The sequence below is a fragment of the Heterodontus francisci genome, chromosome 12 (assembly GCF_036365525.1).
Source record: "Heterodontus francisci isolate sHetFra1 chromosome 12, sHetFra1.hap1, whole genome shotgun sequence".
NCBI lineage: Eukaryota > Metazoa > Chordata > Chondrichthyes > Heterodontiformes > Heterodontidae > Heterodontus > Heterodontus francisci.
In genome coordinates this window covers 66,629,349-66,654,659 of record NC_090382.1, presented here as the reverse complement: position 1 = coordinate 66,654,659, position 25,311 = coordinate 66,629,349, and positions in this window count along the sequence as shown.

The window sequence follows — 25,311 nt, the reverse complement described above, 5'->3', positions numbered from 1 at the left end:
ATGCTCCTTACAAATTCTGCTCCATCTGGACCTCTCACACTCAGCGAATCCCAGTCAATGTTGGGAAAATTAAAATCTCCTATCACCACCACCCTGTTGCTCCTACATCTTTCCATAATCTGTTTACATATTTGTACCTCTATCTCACGCTCGCTGTTGGGAGGCCTGTAGTCCAGCCCCAACATTGTTACCGCACCCTTCCTATTTCTGAGTTCTGTCCATATTGCCTCACTCGAGTCCTCAATAGTGCCCTCCTTCAGCACAGCTGTGATATCCTCTTTGACCAGTAATGCAACTCCTCCACCCCTTTTACCTCCCTCTCTATCCCGCCTGAAGCATCGATATCCTGGGATATTTAGTTGCCAATCATGCCCTTCCCTCAACCAAGTCTCAGTAATAGCAATAACATCATACTCCCAGGTACTAATCCAAGCCCTAAGTTCATCTGCCTTACCTACTACACTTCTTGCATTAAAACAAATGCACCTCAGACCACCAGTCCCTTTATATTCATCATCTGCTCCCTGCCTGTTCTTCCCCTTAGTCACACTGACTTCATTATCTAGTTCCTTACAGGCTTTTGTTACTACCTCCTTACTGTCAACTGACCTCAATTGGTTCCCATCCTCCTGCCACATTAGTTTAAACCCTCCCCAACAGCGTTAGCAAAAGCACCTCCAAGGACATTGGTTCCAGTCCGGCCCAGGTGTAGACCGTCCAATTTGTAATAGTCCCACCTCCCCCAGAACCGGTCCCAATGTCCCAAAAATCTGAACCCCTCCTTCCTGCACCATCTCTCAAGCTACGCATTCATCCTGACTATTCTTTCATTTTTACTCTGACTATCACGTGGCACTGGTAGTAATCCTGAGATTACTACCTCTGAGGTCCTACTTTTTAACTTGGCTCCTAACTCCCTAAACTCTGCTTGTAGGACCTCATCCCGTTTTTTACCTATATCATTGGTGCCTATGTGCACAATGACAACTGGCTGTTCACCCTCCCCCTTTAGAATGTTCTGCAGCCGATCTGAGACATCCCTGACCCGTGCACCTGGGAGGCAACATACCATTCGGGAGCCTCGTTTTCGACCACAGAACCGCCTATCTACTCCCCTTACAATCGAATCCCCTACGACTATAGCCCTTCCACTCTTTTTCCCGCCCTTCTGAACAGCAGAGCCAGCCACGGTGCCATGGACCTGGCTACTGCTGCCTTCCCCTGGTGAGCCATCTCCCCCAACAGTATCCAAAACGGTATACTTGTTTTGGAGGGAGATGACCGCAGGGGACTCCTGCGCTGCCTTCCTGCTCTTTCTCTGCCTTTTGGTCACCCATTCCCTTTCTCCCTCAGCAATCCTAATCTGCGGTGTGACCAATTCACTAAACGTGCTATCCACGACCTCCTCAGCATCGCGCATGCTCCAAAGTGAGTCCATCCGCAGCTCGAGAGCCGTCATGCGGTCTAACAAGAGCTGCAGTTGGACACACTTCCTGCACGTGAAGGAGTCAGGGACATCAGCCGTGTCCCTGAGCTCCCACATTGAGCAAGAGGAGCATGACACGGGTCTGAGATCTCCTGCCATTTTTAATCTTAAGCTTAACTTAGTTAAATGAAAAAGGAACGAAAAGTTTTTACCAATCACAATAAAACCAGAGAAATCGAAAAAGCCTTACCTTATAAACACCCCACCGAGTCCTTTTTTCTTTTGGTTAGAGGAGGAGGGCGGGTGGGAGACACGACAAGTGTGGTGTCTCGGGTTCAGAAACCGCCCAAATATATAGTGTTTTACTTACCCAGCAGCCCCCTGGCCTCCGCCGACAAACAAAAGGAAATTAAATTTACTTTCAAACTGACCTTCCCAGCTGCTCACTCGCTCACTCTCTGCTCCCGAAAAAGCTGCTGCAATGAAAGGAAAGTTATTTTAAACCGCCCAAATATATAGTGTTTTACTTACCCAGCAGCCCCCTGGCCTTCGCCGAAAAACAAAAGGAAATTAAATTTACTTTCAAACTGACCTTCCCAGCTGCTCACTCGCTCACTCTCTGCTCCCGAAAAAGCTGCTGCAATGAAAGGAAAGTTATTTTAAACCGCCCAAATATATAGTGTTTTACTTACCCAGCAGCCCCCTGGCCTCCGCCGAAAAACAAAAGGAAATTAAATTTACTTTCAAACTGACCTTCCCAGCTGCTCACTCGCTCACTCTCTGCTCCCGAAAAAGCTGCTGCAATGAAAGGAAAGTTATTTTAAACCGCCCAAATATATAGTGTTTTACTTACCCAGCAGCCCCCTGGCCTCCGCCGAAAAACAAAAGGAAATTAAATTTACTTTCAAACTGACCTTCCCAGCTGCTCACTCGCTCACTCTCTGCTCCCGAAAAAGCTGCTGCAATGAAAGGAAAGTTATTTTAAACCGCCCAAATATATAGTGTTTTACTTACCCAGCAGCCCCCTGGCCTCCGCCGAAAAACAAAAGGAAATTAAATTTACTTTCAAACTGACCTTCCCAGCTGCTCACTCGCTCACTCTCTGCTCCCGAAAAAGCTGCTGCAATGAAAGGAAAGTTATTTTAAACCGCCCAAATATATAGTGTTTTACTTACCCAGCAGCCCCCTGGCCTTCGCCGAAAAACAAAAGGAAATTAAATTTACTTTCAAACTGACCTTCCCAGCTGCTCACTCGCTCACTCTCTGCTCCCGAAAAAGCTGCTGCAATGAAAGGAAAGTTATTTTAAACCGCCCAAATATATAGTGTTTTACTTACCCAGCAGCCCCCTGGCCTCCGCCGAAAAACAAAAGGAAATTAAATTTACTTTCAAACTGACCTTCCCAGCTGCTCACTCGCTCACTCTCTGCTCCCGAAAAAGCTGCTGCAATGAAAGGAAAGTTATTTTAAACCGCCCAAATATATAGTGTTTTACTTACCCAGCAGCCCCCTGGCCTTCGCCGAAAAACAAAAGGAAATTAAATTTACTTTCAAACTGACCTTCCCAGCTGCTCACTCGCTCACTCTCTGCTCCCGAAAAAGCTGCTGCAATGAAAGGAAAGTTATTTTAAACCGCCCAAATATATAGTGTTTTACTTACCCAGCAGCCCCCTGGCCTCCGCCGAAAAACAAAAGGAAATTAAATTTACTTTCAAACTGACCTTCCCAGCTGCTCACTCGCTCACTCTCTGCTCCCGAAAAAGCTGCTGCAATGAAAGGAAAGTTATTTTAAACCGCCCAAATATATAGTGTTTTACTTACCCAGCAGCCCCCTGGCCTTCGCCGAAAAACAAAAGGAAATTAAATTTACTTTCAAACTGACCTTCCCAGCTGCTCACTCGCTCACTCTCTGCTCCCGAAAAAGCTGCTGCAATGAAAGGAAAGTTATTTTAAACCGCCCAAATATATAGTGTTTTACTTACCCAGCAGCCCCCTGGCCTCCGCCGAAAAACAAAAGGAAATTAAATTTACTTTCAAACTGACCTTCCCAGCTGCTCACTCGCTCACTCTCTGCTCCCGAAAAAGCTGCTGCAATGAAAGGAAAGTTATTTTAAACCGCCCAAATATATAGTGTTTTACTTACCCAGCAGCCCCCTGGCCTCCGCCGAAAAACAAAAGGAAATTAAATTTACTTTCAAACTGACCTTCCCAGCTGCTCACTCGCTCACTCTCTGCTCCCGAAAAAGCTGCTGCAATACTTGATGAGACAGTAATTAGCTTTGAATATGTTAAAGGATATTGCTATTTTATCTCATATGACTGTGCACATGGGAGAGCCAATTTTATCAACCTATGGAGAATGGGTGGGTGGTGCACAGAGTACTGCCACTGCTTGCCTACTCTTTTTGTCACGAGGTCTAAGCCTTTTTGAAGCCTGGGTCTAATTAACAATTTGCCAGCTTTCCACAGGTGCCAGGTGGGCACTCTGCTACAGATCAGTGACTCAGGGAGGGCAGGAAATTAGCTGGCCCCCACGCTGAGTTGGCTGACAGTAGGAGCTGAGGGGCAGAGGAGTCAGGGAGTCTTGGATGGCTGAAAGTAGCTCGAATTTTTTTAGCCCTTGAGCCAAGGGCTCACTTTGCTCTTTAATTATTTGTTTTTCTGCATCAGATCACTGTGCTTTGTTTTGATCTTCATTTTCTGACTGAATAAAATTGTCATGGACACTTCAACTGTGTGTCTGTGGAGTAATAGTAGTTACGAACAAATTGCCATAAGTTTTGCTTGCATGGTTATCCTTCAACTTGGGTGGTACTAGCTATATTTTAAATGCATGCTATAATGCCTGAAGCAAATGGAGGAAGTATATTATTACCCTGACAAAATCCGAGATATTCTGAGAATTGTTGTAATTCTGCACCATTAATTGAAAGGCCATTATCAATCTTGACAACTTCTGGAATTTCATTAACAGCAAAAGATCGTGCCCAGGCACTTTACCGTGGTTTGATCAGACCTCAAGTTCAGAGTATTGATTTCTGGAAACCATGAATCATAGTATATTATGCATGTAGGTAGTTGTCAATGCTTAGTTTCTGCCATGGATATGATGGAAATTCAGACATCACACTGACTTTTTGGGAGAGAAATTTGTAGCATAGATTTGTGTCGATTCCCTGGGGGCGAACAACACTGTGGGCAACTACCTACGGGACCCACACAACTTTCTTCATTGATATAATATTGAAGAAAGTTGACCGGGCTGCGCAGGTAGTGGCCTGTGGCGCTGCCTGCTCTTGCGTAACGGCATTACTTGAGCACATTTCTCCTCCATGGTGTCTGGCGAACCATAAAGGACTTCACAGTTTTCTTAGCTCCTTGTTAATACCTGGGAACTGTACTTTCACATAGTAATGATGTTGTCTTCATGTTTCCTTGATCATTATGAGCAAGGCTCACTGTTCAATGTTTCAGATATAACAATTCCATTATTAGTTAGTGACATTTGTTACGAGTATTTCCATTTTTTGTTAAATTTTGAGAATTTGTGTTTTAAAACTGGAACGGATTCCAAGAATGCTGGAACTTCGGGTGTTTTTTTAACAAAAGGAGGTCACGAGAAGGTTTGGACTGAGTTTGAACTGTAAACAGTTACTGGAAGCCACCTGTTTTCAAATAACCCAGCACGGGTTGTTTTTGACTTGGAGAAATGTTTACAAAGTGACAAGCCAAGATTTATGGACGTCAGGTGACGACTTCTGGTAGGTTTTCAGTTTCAATATGAACTGTTAAAAAAAGCCAGTTGATTTTTGTTTGCCAAAAGTTGAACAGATCAGTTCTCTCTCTTGAAAACCAACACTGCATACAGTGCGGCAGTTTCATATTTCCTCCTGTATTTGAAGAAACCTTGCATTTTTGAAGGTTTGAAGGAGCCTTTGCATCAAATGTGTGGGAACTGAAACCTTTGTTGCTGCATTCCTGCTGTAAGACCTATTTGGAGCCTCTGCAGCTGCATCTCTTGGAAAGCCTACCCAAACTGAACTTCAACATCGTCTGGAAAGAACTGTTCTAGGAAGATCCTAGTGACAGACGCCTATACGCATTTGGGATGCCAAACCAAAACAAGGGACTTCTTTCCATACCTTGTTTTCAGCCTAAGTGTTTTTTTTATTTCTTCTATTTCTTTGTAACAGCTATAAACCAAAATCCCTTTTATTTTTTCCCAGTTAACTGGTTGTGTATTTGTGTGTGTGTCTGTGAGGGCTAGGATAAATAAGGGGCTTTAATATTTCAGTTTGTGTGTATGCTTTACTTCATTATTGGTTAGGACTTGGTTTATAATAAACTGATAATTTTGTTGTTTATTCAAGAAACCTGGTTGGTGTGTTTTATTCTGGGGGAAAATAGAGTACATGATGGACTGTACCGGTAAGTGGGAAAATTTAAATATACATATTGTGACCTGTGGAGCAGTGGGACTAGGATAAACAGTGCATTCCTCCTGCTTCGGTCATAACACATTTCATATACAAAGATGCACTGCAGCAATTCAGCAAAGCTTCTCTGACAGCATCTTCCAAGCCTGCAATCTGTACCTCCTAGAAGAATAGGGGAAGCAGACACATAGGAACGCCACCACCTGCAAGATCCCCTCCAATTCACAAACCGTCCTGACTTGGAAATATATCGCTGTTCCCTCATCGTCACTGGGTCAAAATCTTGGAGCTCCTTACCTAACAGCACTGTGGGAGCATCTACACCAAACAGACTGCAGCAGTTCAAAAAGGCGGCTCACCACCACCTTCTCAAGGGCAATTAAGGATGGGCAATAAATGCTGGCCTTCTCAGTGATGTCCCTATCCCATGAATGAATAATAAAAAAAAATTACTTGTGTGGCCACTTTATCACACAACATCCATTTTTTTTGTTTCTTGTTTGATTTCACTGATTTCAGTATACTTGGAGTTGCAGATGTGCAATGAAGCTATTAAATGCCTGTTGAAGAGCAGTTTCCAATAAGCCTATGTTTAGGTTTTGTGACATATAATCAATTCAATTTTCTTTGCTGAATGATGCTCTAAAGTCATTGCAAGTTCAAAAGCCACCTCTGGATCTGGGGAGAATGATCCAATGTCACTTATACAAACAGAAAAACAAGGGTCTTTTTAACATTGAACAAAATGACCATACTATAGTGACAATATATTGGAAATATTGCACTCTGCACATGTTTCATATTCAATTTGACTGTATCATTGTTCTGTAGGAGGTAACAAATAATCAACATAACAGATCATTCTTCTGTTCCAGATCTGATCAAACTGAGTTTGCATTGCTTTAAGACCAATACGTCACATACCCTCTGAGTATCAAAGTATAATTAAAAGGATTGTGGTATCACCAGTGTTTTGTAATGTTTCATCGTGTTTGACTTCCCACAGCAGTTACACATCTTTTATAATTTACGCTCTCAATGATTCCATGACACTAATAGGAATAAGAATGAGCTTTGAACTATATGTGACCATTCTTAATCAGATTTTGACCTCAGTGACTTTTGTAGTGGATAGCTTCCACCTTCTCTAGATCTAGTATTAAACCATCGTCTCCATATACCACACCAAAGGAACAGAGCAGCGTCTTAATAAATTCACATTTCCTAAGCAAGTGGCCTTAATCAAATGCTGTTAGCTCGCCTATCAACCTCATTATGGGCAGGAGAGGGTTTTTTGTTGGGGATGGGGGGAGGGGATGATTAATGGTTAAATTGTTACATTCATGAAAGGTGACCCTAAGTGGCCCTGCCCACACCCTTAGCATATTTAAATGAGGTTCCTACCATGTGATTTTGATTATGATTGGAATTAACGCCTCGTGCATGGGTTTACTGTGGTATGGGAAACTTGTCAGTGAAACAGAGGAGCAATTGAGTGGCACTTTATGGGATGGGGAAAGGACAATCTGAATAAAGGTTCGGCGCTCACAGCAGTCTTCTCAGTTCTCTCTGGGAAACGGTTTGGTGAGAGTACTTGTTGAAATAGACTTATTTGTACAGTTTGGAGGTGTTCACATACAGAACATCATGATGGGTGGTGTCATGGCTGTTTCTTATTGGACTCTGGATGAACAAGATAGTCAGCATCATCAGTAGTAAGGGCATGCTGTGGAGGAAGCTGCAAGTGGCCTGCAGAGAAGGGAACAACAGAAGGGTCTCTCACCTCAAAGATGACCTGCTACCTGATGGACCTGGAGCCCATGGATTACCAGTGGCTGTGAAAGTCACCTTCAATTTCTTTGCTTCTGGTTCCTTCCAGCACGCTACTGAAGACATAGTGAGGATCTCGCAGTTGACTGCACATAAATGCACATGGTAGGTGCTAGATAGATTATTTCACAGTGTTGGGAGCTATGCAAACTTTCCTTGTGATGACATTAGCCAGAATGAGTGGGCACTGGGATTCACTTCGCGGCTTGTCTTACCACAGGTGTAGGGTGTCATCAGCTGCACACATTTGGTAATCTGAACACGTCCAGATCAACCTGTCAACTGCTACGGATTTTGTTCCATCAATGTTCAGCTGGTGTACAACAACAAGAAAAGACTCATGCAGATATGTGGCAGTTTCCACGGGAGCTGCCATGATGCTTTCATGCTGCAGCAATCCAACATCCCTGATCTTTTCAGATCTAGAACCAGCCTTAAAGGATGGGCTGCGAGGTGACAAAGGATATCCCTTTCAAACCTGGCTGATAGCACTTCTGAGGAACCCCAACAATCAACACCAGGAGTGGTTGAGCATGAGCCAGATAGAACCAGATGTGTCATTGAACAAGCCAGCAACATGTTCAAGGTGACTGGACAGGTCTGGAGGGGCCCTTCAGTACTCACCAGTGAGGGTCTCTAGGAGAATCATTGTGTGCCGTGTTCTTCACAATAAAGTAAAGCAGCGAGGGCTGGAGGTGCAGAAGGAACAAGCCACTCAGTACTCCTCATTTGATGACAGTTCCAAATGAGAGGAGGAGGAGGAAGGTGGGGCGCTCAATCCCAGACCAGCCAATTACATTGCTGCCAGTGGTGGCTTAATAGCTCACACTCTACAAAAGTAACAATCATAACCACTGTCCCCACCGCACACTTAATCAAACATTCTGTAACAAACCATCCACTTATTGTAAATGCACCAATTGGCCTAAGTCAATTTGTATCTTCACATTTGGCATCTGTCATGCAGGCCCCCCACCTGCCAAGAATGAGGCACATTAAGTTCACCACATGGAAATTCAATTTCAAATTGTTGCTGGCAGGAAGAGAAGGCCTGTGACAAAGGGTTGCTAGGCACCTAGCTGGAAAGATATTTTTGCATAGTAACATACAGTGCTTGTAGACAAGGGAGCTATTCCCTGCTCCAATTCAATCCACAAACAGACATGGTCCGACCAGTTTGTCACATGACTAACTGGCTGTGGCAGTTTGAACTGAGAGCCGGAGAAAGCAGAATGCCCCTGGATTGAAAAGACCTCTCCTGGCTGGCTCGCCACAGCCCCTCCTGTCTGCTCCCATCTCTTTCTCACGGAACTCCAAAACCCACTGAAGACACACGAACCCCCAAGAGAGAAAAGTCTCCAACAGTGAACAAAGTTTAAGAAGTATACTGGGCCCCAACGAAAAGCAAGATCTACCTACAATCAAGGACTCTACAGTGAGCTCGAAGCACAGTAACAAAAATCCTCTTCAGCGATTGCTTCAAACTTTTCCACTTTATTTTTCTTCTGCACTTTTCTGTCCCTATCTGCATGTGTGTATCGTGTATGCATGCTAGCGTGGGTGTGTCGTGTATCCCTGGGTGTTAACCGAATTAGAGTGTAAGTTTAATAAATTTCAATCTTTCTTCTTTAAACCTAAGAAAGCCTGTGTGTGCTGGTTTCTTTGCCTTATAATTGGAAAGCGATGAACAAGGGTTCACCAAGGGGCAGCTAAAAACACGATGTGTTTAAAATTAAAGCCTGTTACAGTAAGACCAGGAACCCTAGACCTCTTTCTCACCTGATCGTAACACACCAAACATCTTGAAACCCGAGCTCTTACTCACCATTGCAAGAATGGGGAATGCAGGAAAGTGGTGCAAATTAATAAATTTAATGTGAGTTAAAAAAATTAACGATAGTAACACATTTTTAAATATATCTATGTACATTCCTTTCATGAACTACAAGCTTTTTGTTTCCCTTGCACTCCTACATTGTGCAATCCCTGTGGCTGCAGCAGATCAGAGCGGTTCCTTACTGTGATTTCTGAGGTGCTCGCAGTTGATGATTTTTGGGTATGAGGGCCTTGTGAAATACTGCTCCACCTGCACCTGTGCAGAGGTAGACTGTGCCAGTAGGAGAGAAGGCAGCATGTTAGGTTGATGGGGGAAATGAGCAAGGCATGTAAACTATTTGAGAGGCATTTGCATGTTTAGCTCCCCTATCACCATCTTCTCTTCCCTGGGCCAGTGAGAGGAGAGCAGCTTGGAGTAGATCAGTGATGCTTTGTGAGCCTGTGGTTAATGTAATGTCATTCTGTTTAAGGCTGCAGAAATGTTGGCATGGCTGTTGTCTGGGCTTGCAGGGACTGATTAGTGCACCACGATGAAGTTCAACAGAGGAGGTCACTCTGCCAATGGAAGACACCCTTGCAATGGCCTGCGATGTCAATTTAAAAAAGTTTGAGCCCTGTAACATTGTGGAATGTGCATTTGACAGGACTGACAGTACCTCGCACAATTGCTGCTGACCTTCTGTCATTCTCCTTTTCATTGATGACTTCTCGGGTTCAGTATTTTTGTCCAGCTGAGCAGAGTTTGGAAAGGACTGTGCAGTCCGAGGTGGACTCTCCAAAGCTATCCCTGCCACTCCTCTCTACTTGTGCCCTGTGAATCATCAGATGACATCCCACCTAACACTCTAATGGGACCACTGCAATAGACGTATCTGTGCTGGTGCCTGGTTTGCATATATCCTGTGATAGTGTACCCTCAGAAGGAATGAACTCTTCTGAGATATCCTTATCTGCAAAGGGCAGGAACTACTGTTCTTCATGTGATGGTCCTGGAGAAGCGAAGAGACAGACGTGATCTGTTCATGGGCATGCACAAATGTTGAAATGCAGTTGATTAAACTGATCCCATTTCATTCAGTGCTGAAATCAAGTCAAAATGACTTTGTCATCTAGGAGATGTGGGCCAGAGACCTTGGCCGGAATTTTTCGCTGACCGGCCAAAAATTCAGGCCGAGCCCGCTTCTGCCGGGTCTGCCGAGCCACGCCAGGATTTTACGTTTTTCAGGCCATTTATTGGCCTCGGGCAGGATTTCCACCCCTCTGAGGCAGCAAGTCCTGCCTTATGGAGCTGCCAGCCACTGGGAGCGGTGGCCACTGCTGGGACTGCACCCAGCCACAGCAGGATCGTGTTCACTGGCCCAGAAAACAGGTAAGTTCCTGGGGCATCGCCGGGGACAATTGGCCGGGCCCCGGTGAGGCAAGGAGGAGTGGTTGGGGAGGGGTGGGGGGTGGTAGTGTGGTGTAGTGGGGGCGGTTAAGCCATGGGAGGGGTGGGGGGCGCCCTCCATAGGGCACAGGTTGCCCGATCAAGAGGGCGCCCCCAGCCCACAAGGAGGCTGCCAGGGTTTACTTGGTGGCTGCCTGGAAGTCCTCAGCCGGCCGCTGATTAAAAACCAGCAGCAGTGGGATGAGACCCTTAAGTGGCAGTTAATTGGCCAGTTAAGGGCCTTGATCGGCCTGGGGCAGGTGGGCTGCTTCTCGCCGCCGCCCCTCGTAAAATTGCAGCGGGAGCGGGAAGGCATTGGGAATGGCACCCTTCACCTCTCCTTCAATTTCACCCGCCCCCCCCCCCCACCCCCCCCGCCACCAGCCCACTCCTGTGGGGCTGCAGCCCTTAAGTCTGTCACCGTCCACCAATGAAGTAAGAGTCTCACCATCTCTGATGCTTAGAGAGGCTGACATGCCACTTACCTCCAAAACCTCCTGTTCTGTATTTGTGAGCTCCACAATCTGTTGGGGGATCGGAAGCACTTTCGTAACAGGAGTGTCCTCTCTCTCTCCTTTAGTATTTTGCATTCTGCTCTCCTACGAGGGGATACAGCAAACCTATAAGTGTCTGTAAGGCATGTGTGCATCCAGTGGATGAAGTGCAATCAGTGAGGACGAACATCAGGTCGGTGCATCATGAGTGTCACTGGAATGCATTTGAGAATGCATGTTGAGAATTGGGTGAGCTGACTGAGCTGGGATCACATTATGTTATGAATGAGGTGAGTGGCAGTGATACATGGAGGAATGGGGAGTTGAGGGACTACATTGAAACACAATGATGATGCTGAAATTTAAGTGGGTGTGAGGAATAATGTCAGTAGAGTATGCTTGCCAAGAAGGAGTGAACGAGGCTTGCACTACGGGATGTTAGTGAATCTGTAACTTGGCTCAAGTTTTCTCACCTGATTAGGTCATTGAAATGCTTCCAAAACTGGATCCCTAGCATCATGACAAAACTCCTGCAGAACACCTCGTAGTCCAACCTCCAGCCACACCATCTCTATTGGGGCTAGGGAAATGCACCTCCTTCCTTGCCCTGACTGCATCCAGCAGTACATCCAGGGATACCTCATTAAATCTGAATGCAATCTTCCCTCCCTGGTTCAATTTCTCAACTTCCACTTAACTGAACAAAATCCACAGAACTCCAAACCTCCTCCACCATTGCAACTGTAAAGGGGGCCTGCAGATAGCCAAGCTGAAATCACATCGTGTGGGTCTGCATCACACCTGCTTATGGCAGTGGAGATGCTAAACTCTCAGGTAAAATGATCATGGAGCATTCCAGTTAACATTGAACATTCCCATGCATCCCACAATCCTGCATGTCCGTTTCCTGCTATTACCCCCCTCTCTCATGCCTGATGTTTCAGTTGCTCCAAGATATCAGCTGGCATGTTCAAGATGTCCAGGGTATCTTGTTTGTCGGATATCTTTCAGGAATATCTTCTAAGCTTATTCTTCCCCAATAATAGGTTCAGAAAGTTCCTACATCATTGTGTAAAAGGCGTCCAATTCACAGGGTATAACTCCTGTTACGAAAGTGCTTCCATTTTTTTATATTTGTTTTGAAGACTTGTGTTTTAAAACTGAAAAGATTCCATGGATGTGTTTTTTTTCCAAGTTCACTGAAAGGACACTTGAGATGTTTGAAAACAACCTTTGCTGGAAATCATGTGCTTAAAGATCAATAAACAACAGAAACCTTGGTGACCTGGGGAATATGTTTACAGAGAAGTCACCTGTCAAGGTTTATGGAGGTCAGGAGGTTGACTTTCTGTTTGGGGTTTGGATATTTTTTTTCAGTTCAGTTGGGGTGTGAACTGCTTTGAAGACATTTGGAGATCAACTTGCCAAGGAGAAACCACCCGGCTCGCCTCTTTCTCTACCTTTTTGAAGAAACCCTACAACGATCCAATACAGTGAGATTCAGAATGTGGATCATAAACTCTAAACGTAAGTTATTGAAAATTCGGTGGTCTTCTGATTATCAAAGTATAATATAAAAGATCGTGGTACCACTTGTGTGCTGTAATATTTTGTCATGTTCAACTTCACAGTGGAACTTCACATCTTTCACAATTAGCTCTCTCTCTGGTTTCATGACAGGAGCAAGATTAATGCTTGGTAATGTCTTTAGTTCATTGATGGTTCACATGTTTCACTGTGATCTGAACTTCATGCAGTATTTAAGGTGAGTTCTGACAAGGGCACTGCATAGTTTTAGAATGCCCTGGGGATTGTGACACAACTGATTTGACACCAATCTATCTACTTATTGCCACATTACCCTGTTTAAATATGGTGAGTAAAGGGTCAACTAGCACCTCAAGGTCTCATTTGACAAGTTCTGTCCAACTCTAGAATACACATGGCTCTTATTTTACCATTCAAAATGCTGTATGCTGCATTTGTCCATAGTAAGTTAAATTTGCCACTGATCAGACGATATACAAACTCAGTTAAGCTCTCTTTGTAAGGTTTCAGCTGCATCCACTGAGTTGACAGTCCCTTGTAGCTTGACATCCTCTGAAAATTTAACCACTCTGCATTGAGACAAAGATTCTAGGTCAGTTATGTTTACTAGAACAGGAGTTCTGGGGCACTGCACTCAGTGTCTCCTCCCCTTTGAATTGTATCTTTTGCTTTTTTACAGCACACGGTTTTACAATGGCTAATTTTACTTGATTCGTAAACTTTAATGCATTGGAGTAGGAGCTAATAATAATTCATAGATTTATCTTCTTTTGAAATAGCAGTTCTTATAAATTTGATTTAGAATGCAATTAAAGCATTTGTTTAATGTTGGTCAATAAAAATATGGTTTGTCTTTCAGTTAGTCATCAAATAGTTGGTGACCAAGCACTGGCCACTCTTTGAAAATTTAAGTTTAAAATCTTCAATTGCTTGTTTCTCAGTATGGTCATTCTTTTATCATCAGGCCAGAGCTTTTGAAGAAGCAAAAACTAGAGCATAAATAGGCAGGGTCTGGACAAGGGAATGATTCTTGTCATTATTGTCTCATGTATCCAGTTCACAGGGTGTAACTCCTATTACGAAAGAGCTTCCATTTCTTAATTTTTTTTTGAGGACTTGTGTTTTAAAACTGAAAAGATTCCATGGCTGTGTTTTTTTTCCAAGTTCACTGAAAGGACGCTTGAGATGTTTGAAAACAACCTTTGCTGGAAATCATGTGCTTTAAGCTCAATAAGCAACAGAAACCTTGATGACCTGGGAAAATGTTTACAGAGAAGCCACATGTCAAGGTTTATGGAGGTCAGGAGGTTGACTTTCTGTTTGGGGTTTGGATATTTTTTTCAGTTCACTTGAGGTGTGAACTATTTGAAGACAGTTGGAGATCAACTTGCCAAGGAAAAACCACCCAGCTCACCTCTTTCTCTACCTCTTTGAAGAAACCCTGCAAAGATCCAGTGTGGGAGAGATAAAATTCCTGGTGCTGCACCTCTCCTGAGAAGCTGGAAAAGCCTGCCAGATTAATTCTCAACGCCGCCTGAAAATACATGCTTTAGAAAACTCACAGTAAGTCATCACCGTATACCCAGACGCCAGACCAAAAGGGACAACTGACTTCCTTCCATAGCTCCTCTTTTTTCTTCAAGAATGAGCAAGTATTTGGTCAAAGTATTCTTTTTTGTCTTTCTTTTGTAACAGACCTCTGCAGAGATATTTTCTGTATTTTGTTCTGTGTGTGTGTATGTGTGTGTTGGGTGGGGGGAGGAATTTAAAATGGGAATTTTCATATTTCAGTCTGTGTATGTTAATGTTTTGCTTCATTACTGGATAAGTCTTGTTTGATAATAAACTGATAATTTTGTTGTTTATTAAAGAAACCTGGTTGGTGTATTTTATTCTGGGATAACACTGTGCCTTCCTCCATGGTAGCATGCCTTCCTTACAAATACTTCATACAGCACCAGATCAGTGAGGGGATTTTCAACTGCCAGCCACCTGTATCACCTGAAAAACAGGCAAACAGCAGAAGAGAATCTTCTGGGCACCCTGGACACCCATTTAACCTCCTGATTCAACTTTCAGCCAGGCTTTTAGAGGGGCACCCAGCATTCCTGCCCAAAACAGGTAAAGGGGTTGATTAAATATGTCAATTGGGGTCCAAAGCTGGCTGTAGGGCATGGATTGCAATTTTAATGTACAAATTGGTGGAGCATCATAAATACTGTGCCTGTTGTACCAGACACAAACTGTCTAATCAGTGGCTTCTGGAGGCCACTCTGGAAAAAAAAAAGTTTTAATTTTTAAAGATTTTATTGAGGCAATCTTCTGGCCAGTTGCCAGGCTATTTTAGCACCCCCCCCAAAAAAAAACAATCCATTCTCTCCCTATTAACGGGCGTTACCTGACTGCTGGTTCAGTGGGGTAATTTTGGTGCCCACATCTCACTGAGTATGGTCTTGGGTGGGCACTGTGGGTGTACCACAAGCTTCAGTTTTGGGCCAAAGTTGAAAATCCCTCTTCCGTGCAGTTCAGCAGCCATCAACTATGGGTCAGGTTCTGTGCTGCTTTACCACTTGTCTGCACATTGATTTTCCTTTCATTTCATTCTTGCCTGTCCATTAGCCTTTCCCTTCAGCGTTGCCAAAGGCTCCCAATCAATTGAAATGTTTTCTGGACCTTTCAAAACTACAATATATTTTGTCCTCCTACCCTGCCAGCTTCCCTTTAATTGTCCTTGTCTCTTTACATTTCATCATAATGCAATTTTTTATTTGCACCATTAGTGCACTTCTTGCACCTGTCCAAATCTGCACCTGGAGATGCTCATAATTAATGCAAATGAGCTAACCTCAGAAATTTGAATGCTACTTGCACATTACCATTCCAGTTAGATTTTCACCAGTTGTTAATAATTTCTTAGGCTGCGGCTACAATATGTGAAGCTAGACTGTCACTACCTATGCTTAACTATGGGTGTTCTTTTAACTGTTATGGATTATATTTTATGTTTCCTGTTAGTTTGCGTTTGTGTATGTCTATTATGAACTTCAGTACCTTTATAGAATGTGCCAGAAATGTGAATTTATCTTTAAACACTAATTGCAGAATAATTTTCTATTTGCAATAATATTAAATTATTTCCATATTGTTTATCAGACACTATTAGAATTAGAATTAGAACATTACAGTGCAGTACAGGCCCTTCGGCCCTTGATGTTGCGCCGACCTGTGAAACCATCTGACCTACACTATTCCATTTTCATCCATATGTCTATCCAATGACCACTTAAATGCCCTTAAAGTTGGCGAGTCTACTACTGTTGCAGGCAGGGCGTTCCACGCCCCTACTACTCTCTGAGTAAAGAAACTACCTCTGACATCTGTCCTATATCTATCACCCCTCAACTTAAAGCTATGTCCCCTCGTGTTTGCCATCACCATCCGAGGAAAAAGACTCTCACTATCCACCCTATCTAACCCTCTGATTATCTTATATGTCTCTATTAAGTCACCTCTCCTCCTCCTTCTCTCCAACGAAAACAACCTCAAGTCCCTCAGCCTTTCCTCGTAAGACCTTCCCTCCATACCAGGCAACATCCTAGTAAATCTCCTCTGCACCCTTTCCATAGCTTCCACATCCTTCCTATAATGCGGTGACCAGAACTGCACGCAATACTCCAGGTGCGGTCTCACCAGAGTTTTGTACAGCTGCAGCATGACCTCGTGGCTCCGAAACTCGATCCCCCTACTAATAAAAGCTAACACACCATATGCCTTCTTAACAGCCCTATTAACCTGGGTAGCAACCTTCAGGGATTTATTCACCTGGACACCAAGATCTCTCTGTTCATCTACACTACCAAGAATCTTCCCATTAGCCCAGTACTCTGCATTCCTGCTACTCCTTCCAAAGTGAATCACCTCGCACTTTTCCGCATTAAACTCCATTTGCCATCTCTCAGCCCAGCTCTGCAGCCTATCTATGTCCCTCTGTAGCCTACAACATCCTTCGGCACTATCCACAACTCCACCGACCTTAGTGTCGTCCGCAAATTTACTAACCCACCCCTCTACACCCTCATCCAGGTCATTTATAAAAATGACAAACAGCAGTGGCCCCAAAACAGATCCTTGCGGTACACCACTAGTAATTAAACTCCAGGATGAACATTTGCCATCAACCACCACCCTCTGTCTTCTTTCAGCTAGCCAATTTATGATCCAACGCTCTAAATCACCTTCAACCCCATACTTCCGTATTTTCTGCAATAGCCTACCATGGGGAACCTTATCAAACGCCTTACTGAAATCCATCTACACCACATCCACTGCTTTACCCTCATCCACCTGTTTGGTCACCTTCTCGAAAAACTCAATAAGGTTTGTGAGGCACGACCTACCCGTCACAAAACCGTGCTGACTATCGCTAATGAACTTATTCTTTTCAAGATGATTATAAATCCTGTCTCTTATAACCTTTTCCAACATTTTACCCACAACCGAAGTAAGGCTCACAGGTCTATAATTACCAGGGCTGTCTCTACTCCCCTTCTTAAACAAGGGGACAACATTTGCTATCCTCCAGTCTTCCGGCACTATTCCTGTCAACAATGACGACATAAAGATCAAGGACAAAGGCTCACAGGTCTATAATTACCAGGGCTGTCTCTACTCCCCTTCTTGAACAAGGGGACAACATTTGCTATCCTCCAGTCTTCCGGCACTATTCCTGTCAACAATGACGACATAAAGATCAAGGACAAAGGCTCTGCAATCTCCTCCCTAGCTTCCCAGAGAATCCTAGGATAAATCCCATCTGGCCCAGGGGACTTATCTATTTTCACACTTTCCAAAATTGCTAACACCTCCTCCTTGTAAACCTCAATCCCATCTAGCCTAGTAGCCTGAATCTCAGTATTCTCCTCGACAACATTTTCTTTCTCTACTGTAAATACTGATGCAAAATATTCATTTAACACTTCCCCTACCTCCTCTGATTCCACACACAACTTCCCACTACTATCCTTGATTGGCCCTAATCTAACTCTAGTCATTCTTTTATTCCTGATATACCTATAGAAAGCCTTAGGGTTTTCCCTGATCCTATCCGCCAATGACTTCTCGTGTCCTCTCCTTGCTCTTCTTAGCTCTCCCTTTAGATCCTTCCTGGCTAGCTTGTAACTCTCAAGCGCCCTAACTGAGCCTTCACGTCTCATCCTAACATAAGCCTTCTTCTTCCTCTTGACAAGCGCTTCAACTTCTTTAGTAAACCACGGCTCCCTCGCTCGACAACTTCCTCCCTGCCTGACAGGTACATACTTATCAAGGACACGCAGTAGCTGCTCCTTGAATAAGCTCCACATTTCGATTGTTCCCATCCCCTGCAGTTTCCTTCCCCATCCTACGCATCCTAAATCTTGCCTAATCGCATCATAATTTCCTTTCCCCCAGCTATAATTTTTGCCCTGCGGTATATACCTGTCCCTGCCCATCGCTAAGGTAAACCTAACCGAATTGTGATCACTATCATCAAAGTGCTCACCTACATCTAAATCTAACACCTGGTCGGGTTCATTTCCCAGTACCAACTCCAATGTGGCATCGCCCCTGGTTGGCCTGTCTACATACTGTGTCAGAAAACCCTCCTGCACACACTGGACAAAAACTGACCCACCTAAAGTACTCGAACTATAGTATTTCCAGTCGATATTTGGAAAGTTAAAGTCCCCCATAACAACTACCCTGTTACTCTCGCCCCTGTCGAGAATCATCTTCGCTATCCTTTCCTCTACATCTCTGGAACTATTTGGAGGTCTATAAAAGACTCCCAACAGGGTGACCTCACCTCTCCTGTTTCTAACCTCGGCCCATACTACCTCAGTAGACGAGTCCTCAAACGTCCTTTCTGTCGCTGTAATACTCTCCTTGATTAACAATGCCACACACCCCCCCTCTTTTACCATCTTCTCTGTTCTTACTGAAACATCTAAATCCCGGAACCTGCAACATCCATTCCTGCCCCTGCTCTACCCATGTCTCCGAAATGGCCACTACATCGAGATCCCAGGTACCAACCCATGCTGCAAGCTCACCCACCTTATTCCGGATGCTCCTGGCGTTGAAGTAGACACACTTTAAACCAGGTTCTTGCTTGCCAGTGCCCTCTTGCGTCCTTGTAACCTTATCCCTGACCTCACTACTCTCAACATCCTGTACTCTGTCACTACATTTTAGGTTCCCATTCCCCTGCTGAATTAGTTTAAACCCCCCCGAAGAGCACTAGCAAATCTCCCCCCCAGAATATTGGTACCCCTCTGGTTCAGGTGAAGACCATCCTGTTTGTAGAGGTCCCACCTACCCCAGAAAGAGCCCCAATTATCCAGGAAACCAAAACCCTCCCTCCTGCACCATCCCTGCAGCCACGTGTTCAACTCCTCTCTCTCCCTATTCCTCGCTTCGCTATCACGTGGCATGGGCAACAACCCAGAGATAACAACTCTGTTTGTTCTCGCTCTAAGCTTCCACCCTAGCTCCCTGAATTTCAGTCTTAAATCCCCATCTCTCTTCCTACCTATGTCGTTGGTGCCTATGTAGACCACGACTTGGGGCTGCTTTCCCTCCCCCTTAAGGATCCCAAAAACACGATCCGAGACATCACGAACCCTGGCACCTGGGAGGCAACATACCAACCGTGAGTCTCTCTCGTTCCCACAGAACCTCCTATCTGTTCCCTTAACTATGGAGTCCCCAATGACTAATGCTCTGCTCCTCTTCCCCCTTCCCTTCTAAGCAACAGGGACAGACTCTGTGCCAGATACCTGTACCCCATTGCTTACCCCTGGTAAGTCGTCCCCCGCAACAGTATCCAAAACGGTATACCTGTTGTTGAGGGAAACGGCCACAGGGATCCCTGCACTGCCTGCTGGTTCCCTCTCCTTCCCCTGACGGTAACCCATCTACCTACTTCTTTTACCTGAGGTGTGACTACCTCCCCATAACTCCTCTCAATAACCCCCTCCGCCTCCCGAATGATCCGAAGTCCATCCAGCTCCAACTCCAGTTCCCTAACGCGGTTCTCGAGGAGCTGGAGTTGGGTGCACTATATTATCAATCTATTGTAAGCAATGCTACCCAGACTTGTGTCGATTCCCCGGGAGCAGACAGCACTGCGGGCTACTGCCTGTGCCCTGTGCTGCCCATGCAGCGTTCTTCAGTGATATCCATAAAGAACCCTGTGTGGGTTGAGCAGGTAGTCACCTATGGTGCTGCGCGAACTAATTTTTCCCTCTGTATGTTTTGTTCAGTATGCATTCATAAAGATAAAATATTCTCTGTTGAACAACACAATAATTAAAATAAAGATACGTTTACCATGTGTATTTATTGTGATATCTGCTTAATACATATGTCGTTAATGAAAAATATTGTACCTTAGTAAAGCCAATAAGGTTCTTTATTTCAGACAGCTGTATTTTACTGCCCATGCATGTTTGCCTTTTATTTCCAGTGATTATTGTGATGAATTTAGGGGGTGGTTGGTTCAGCAGGGCAGTTGATATGTATGGAGATAATCACATTATATGATTTTTCCCTGTGGCCTTGATTTTTCCACTGAAGCTGTTTTTTTAAAATTCTATATCTCTGATAATTTTAATCTATATACTGGGATATCTCTGTGGTGTTACTTTTGAAACCAAGGCTACAGTTTTCAATATTTACTGCAGTCGTACTGCAGCCTAAATGGAAGGGTGATTCTCCCAATGCTGTAGTACAGCAAATCTACTGTGCAAAGGTGAAAAAATTATACATTACACAGACACTGAAAGATATGGAGCATCACAATGTAAAGTGCTCCCCGCTGTCTTCTGCATATGAGAAGCACTATGTTAATGCAAGTTGTTAGTGGATTGCAAAAATGAGATAAAAACTTAAGATACAAGTAACTTTATTTGTTCTTCCTTACCGACACCTCTTATTCTAAGTTACTTAAATTCTAAAGTAAGTTTCTTACTCAAGCTCTGGTGATGAATTTTAAACATTCGGTTACAAACATACGAATTAGGAGCAGGAGTAGGCCACTCGGCCCTTTGAGCCTGCTCCGCCATTCAGTCAATTCATGGCTGAACTGATTACTCCGCATTTCCACCTACCCCCGATAACCTTCCACCCCCATATGGACACCCATAGTTAAGCATAGGTAGTGACAGTCTAGCTTCACATACTGTAGCCATTAAGATATAAGTACTGATTTGTTTTTCTTGCACCCTCTTTCCAAAATCTTTTTCAGTTATTGACATGATGATTAAAGATCTTTTCTTTCATCCCAAGGTAGATTTGTACTTTCTGTGAATTTGCAAATCTAAAATGCAAATTTGCAACTTGTGTAAATGCATGCATTTTATGTTGGCATCTGGTTCCTACAAACTGAATAGAAACTCAGCTGGTGGTTCCAAAATTTTCATTGATCAGGAGCATGAGACTTCCAGATCAGGCCTAATTTTTGTGAAACCTTGGCAATTAAGATTATTTTCTGTTGCTTTTTTTGCTTTGTGGGTTTTCATGTGGAGGTATTGGAATTTCCTGGGTTGCAGGCTTTGGAAGATAATTACAAGTGAAAAAGGCCTTTTGGCTCATCTTAGTTCCTCTTTTCAAAATGACCATAAAGTCCCCAGTACAACATCCAATTAGTTCTTAAATGATTCATACATACATATGATTCCATTTGTGCTTACTACTTTATTTGAAAGTAAATTCCATGTATTGATTATTTTGTAGGTGAAGAATTTCTTGATATCAGTACCGAGTTAGCCTTTTAACAGTTTGAACCTGTGTGCCATTGTCCTTTAGTAATTTAGTTTAACCGATGTAAGGGAAAACAACAATTGCTCGGCAGTTAACTGTCAGTCACCGTAAGCTGGTGCATTCTCCATGACAACACCACTACCAATCAGAGTTCACTTGCCAACCAATCAGCACTCTCTCCTCATGCAGTATAAGTTGTTGTTTTCCCTTACATTGGTTATTCTTGCAGATTGTCCTGATGAGTGCAAAACTAAAAGCTTCAGCTACATGTCTCTATTTTCAGCAATACTCAATTTCTGTACTACTAAACAACAATTTAGTTTAAAGCAGTTTTCCAGATTTATCATATATACTGATACATACAGAATTGTATATGGTTCATTGAACATCAAATAATTCCCCTTTACACTTCTCTTGAACTATTTTTGTTAATCTTTGAGGGAAATGTTCTATAGAGTCTGGAAATAAAAACAGTTAGTTATTACTATCAATGTGAGTGTTTATTCCGACATAACATAAATACGCCTAGAATACCACATCTCAGATGCTTCCCTTCAAACTTTACGAACTCGATTCTGCTTTAATTCCTCATAACCCAGATCTTTAAGTCTATGGATCAACTTCACAACCCTTCTCTACATCGCCCCCTTGTGTCTCGTTGATCAATACTAAACATGGAATCCAAGATGTGGTCTGACCAGAACGCCATGCAATTTGATGAGGATTTCCTCTGAAGTACACTATTTTTTTAGCTACATAGTTCATCATTCTATTGCCTTTGATGACCACTGGTCTGCATTGTTTGGATGTGTTGCTCTTTGAGTCTATTGGGACTCCTAGGTCTCTTTCAACTTCATTCTTAGATATTTTAAAACTATTCATGGAGTACCTGCAATGCCAGTTTTTTCTCCTTATTTGCAGTGCCTTGTCTCTATTAAATTTTATCTGTCATGTTTCTGCCAACCTAAACATTTTGTCCAACTCATTTTGTAATTTTGTGCTAGTCTCACCACTTCCAACACCCCTTTCAGTTTGGTATCATCTGCAGATTTGATCATTTTGTTTTGGGTTTCTTAATTTAAGATGTTGATATAAATTCCAAACAGTGCAGTTCCCAACATTGATCCATGGAGTACCTTGATTAGTGGATCTCGTACCCATCAGAACTCTTCTCATGAGTACCCACTGTTTTCTACCCTTCAGCCATTTTCTTATCCATTGGCAAGACTTTCCCAGAATTCCCACAGCTTTGCGCTTGACTCATAGCTATTCATGTTGAGCTTTCTTCAATACCTTTTGGAAGTCTAGATACAATACATCATAGGGCTCTCTGCAGTCCACCTATGATGTTACTTTTTCAAAGAATCAGAGAGGTTGGTCAGACAAGTTCTTCCCTTCCATGTTGTTTGCTAAGTTATTAGTATTCAGATAATCCTCAAGTTAATCCCTGATAAACAATTCTCTTATTTTACACAGAATGGAAGGAAGACTAAAGGGTTTGCCTGTTGCCCCTTTACTGAGGTTTTAAAATATGGGCATTACATTAACCTATTGCGATTGACTGGCAGCTCCAGGGACATACCTAGCACAAAGAAAGATGGTTGTGGTTGTTGGAGGCCTTACATCTCAGGCCCAGGAGCTCGTCAGAGTGTGTCCTAGGTCTAACAATCTTCAACTGCTTCATCAATGATCTTCCCTCCATCATAAAGTCACAAGTGGGGATGTTTGCTGATGATTTCACAGTGTGCAGTCCCATTCGTAACTGATCAGATACTGAAGCAGTCTGTGCCCTGATGCAGCAGGACCCGGACAACATTCAGGCTTGGGCTGATAGTGGCAAGTAACATTCATGCCACACAAATGCCAAGCAATGACTATCTCCAGAAAGAGAGAAACTAATCATCTCCCCTTGACATTCAGTGGCATTACCATTGCTGAATCCCCACCATCAATATCCTGGGGGTTACCATTGACTAGAAACATAACTGCAGCAGCTATATGATTACTATGGCTGCAAGGGCAGATCAGAGGCTGGGAATTCTGTGGTGAGTAACTTAAAGCCTGTCTACCATATGCAGGGCACAAGTCAGGAGTGTGATGATAGTCCCCACTTGCCTGGATGAGTGCAGCTTCAACAACACTCAAGAAGCTCGACACCATCCAGGACAAAGCAGACCGCTTGATGGCAACCCATCCACCATCTTAAACATTCACGCTCTCCACCACTGACACACAGTGGCTGTAGTGTGTACCATCTACAAAATGCACTGCAGCAACTTGCCAAAGCTTCTTTGACAGCACCTTCTAAACCCGTGACCTCTACCACCTAGAAGGAAAAGGGCAGCAGATGCATGGGAACACTACCAGCTACAAGTCCCCCTCTAAGCCACACACCATCCTGATTAGGAACTATATTACCATTCCTTCACTGTCGCTGGATCAAAATCCTGGATCTTCCTTCCTAACAGCGCTGTTGGTGTACCTACATCCCAAGGACTGTAGCGGTTAGAGATGGCAGCTCACCACCACCTTCTAAAGGGTAATGGGATGTGGGCAATACAAGCAAATCTTGCCAGCAATGCCCACAGCCCCTGAACAAATAAAACAAAATTCAAGAACTGCCTCATAATGATTTTGATGCCTTGCAAATCTTTTCCTGAGTATTTTTTGGAACTCTGAGATAAATATCATATCTCCCTAGAGATCTATTAGTTTTGAGCCCTTTCAGCTAGTATAGAACCTCCATTTCATTTCAATTAAGGTAATTAATTTGCATATGTTAGCTGTTTGGGAAGGGTATGGTGCTTATGGCCGGAATTTTATGTCGCCCCAGCGGGTCGGATGGTGGCTTGGGGGCGGCGTAAAATTGAGCGGCAGGCTCTGGGAGGCCTACCTGCCTTGCTTCCGCCTCTGGACAAGTTTACGGCGGTCAGGCGGGGGTGGGGGGGGGATGGGAAATAACGCGCCTGCCCGAGGCCAATCAAGACCCTTAAGTGGCCACTTAAGTGCCCTCGCCTGCCTCCACGGGTATTTTACCCGTGGCAAGCGGGTATGCTGGGGATGTGAAAGGCCGCCCAGCGATAGCTGCCGGCCTTTCCGCGCCCCGGTGAGGGGACATAGCAGTCGGGCATTGGGTGCCCGATTGACGGCCATCCCCGCCTTCCAACCCACCCCCAGGACCCAAGACACCCCCTCCCCCCGAAGGACCACTCCAGCCTCACCAGGGAAGGACTGATCCCTACTTACCTTCCCTCCCAGTCCCAGCAGTAGCCACCGCTCCTGGTGGTGCAGCTGGGACTAAGAGCTGCCGGCCTGCTGATTGGCCGGTAGCTCACTGAGGCGGGACCTCCTCCCTCAAGTGGATGGAAGTCCCGCCTCGGAACAGTTAAAGCCTAGGGACCCATAAAATACGGTACGGATCCCTGGGCTAGGCGGAAGCGGGTTCGTCATCGACTTTCACATCGGAGTCCGGCTCCCATCCATCCACCATAAAATTACGGCCTATATTTTCCCTTCTG